Below are 1,366 nucleotides of genomic sequence, written 5' to 3' on the forward strand. Positions count from 1 at the left end.
CAGGGTTCTCCTTTACAAAGCCCTGTGTTGTGCCTCAGTCTGACAGAAGGAAACACCACCGTGAGCTTTATGAAGTGTTTTGTTGGGTGACAGCACTTCTGCAGTCCTGGGAGCAGATCAAATCTGAGCCAGCCATGTGAGTGCCGTGGTGCACAGAGAGCAGGATGGGTGAGTCTCAAAACTGAAGCCAGACAGGGAATTTGCCCCCCCAATTCAATAAGTAGCCTTTCATTTGTCTCTCCTTCCACAGTCCCCAAAGCCCAAGGCCTCTGGGATTTGGTTCTTCCCCATGTCCAGGCCCATGTCCTCCCCAAAACACCCTCACAGGAAAACTCAGCAGGCTCTCTCATGGTGGGGGACTCCTGCACTGGCAGATTAGTACAGCCTTGTGGCTGGGAAGGTCATGTACAGCAGCTATAATTGTGAAATCATGAAGAGTAATGAGGATTTGAGCTGTTATTTTTCTCATAAATACACATTCTAATGTGCAGAAAAAACCACAACGTTGAATGAAAATATTGTGATCTTCAGGGGAACAAAAGATGTTAGCCAGAAGTGTTGTGTCTTTCCATATGGTCCACCTAAAAAAAAAAAAGCCCTTTTTTAAGATGGCTGCCAGCCAACATTTCAGAAATATTTCCTTTGTGTTTCTTCTCAAAGTGATTTATGTCCAAGTGGTCTCTAGCTGGTTCTCGAATTGCAGTAATGATTTTGATTGTTTATAGTTTTATCTGAACATTTCTGCCTGCCATGTCGTATATTCTGAACCAGCATGTGTCATTTACAGGCAACTGCTGTGCCCACGTAGAGTCCATTGTTCTGTCTTGTTTCTGACTGTTCACATGTATTAGATATAAGTTTTTGGAAAGAAAAAAGAGAAGAAAGACACTGTTCTCACCTTGCTGACCAAGAAAATAAGTTTTCAAGGAAATTATTCTGACAGATGTGTAGGAAAGTCAGGATACTTGGGCCAAGTCGCAATTATTTCCACGGGAAAAGTTATCATACTTCCCCATGAAAGAGGTGAGTCCAGGGCTGCGTGTCATCAACCCAATTTGGCAATTGGACTGCAAGGGAAGTGCAGATGGGCCCAACTGTGGTGAAAAAGGTAATTTTGCAGGACACTGCATGGGGAACGTGCTCCAGGACTTCAGGATTGGCCTACACAACGTCACAGAGGAGATTTAGTTAAGATGTTTGAGCTGAAAAGTCTGTCTGCACACCAGGCAGCTTGTTTTGCTCAGTTGAGACCCATGAATGTCCTTTAGGCAATTTTGCATGACAACAGAGGAAAGGGAGAACAGATTTAAAACAGAAAAGAGGGGGGAAAAAAAAGGGGGGGGGGGGGGGGGGAGGGAAGAGAAAG

This window comes from Corvus brachyrhynchos, unplaced genomic scaffold (assembly GCF_000691975.1).
Source record: "Corvus brachyrhynchos isolate BGI_N302 unplaced genomic scaffold, ASM69197v1 scaffold258, whole genome shotgun sequence".
In the NCBI taxonomy this organism is placed as follows: Eukaryota; Metazoa; Chordata; class Aves; order Passeriformes; family Corvidae; genus Corvus; species Corvus brachyrhynchos.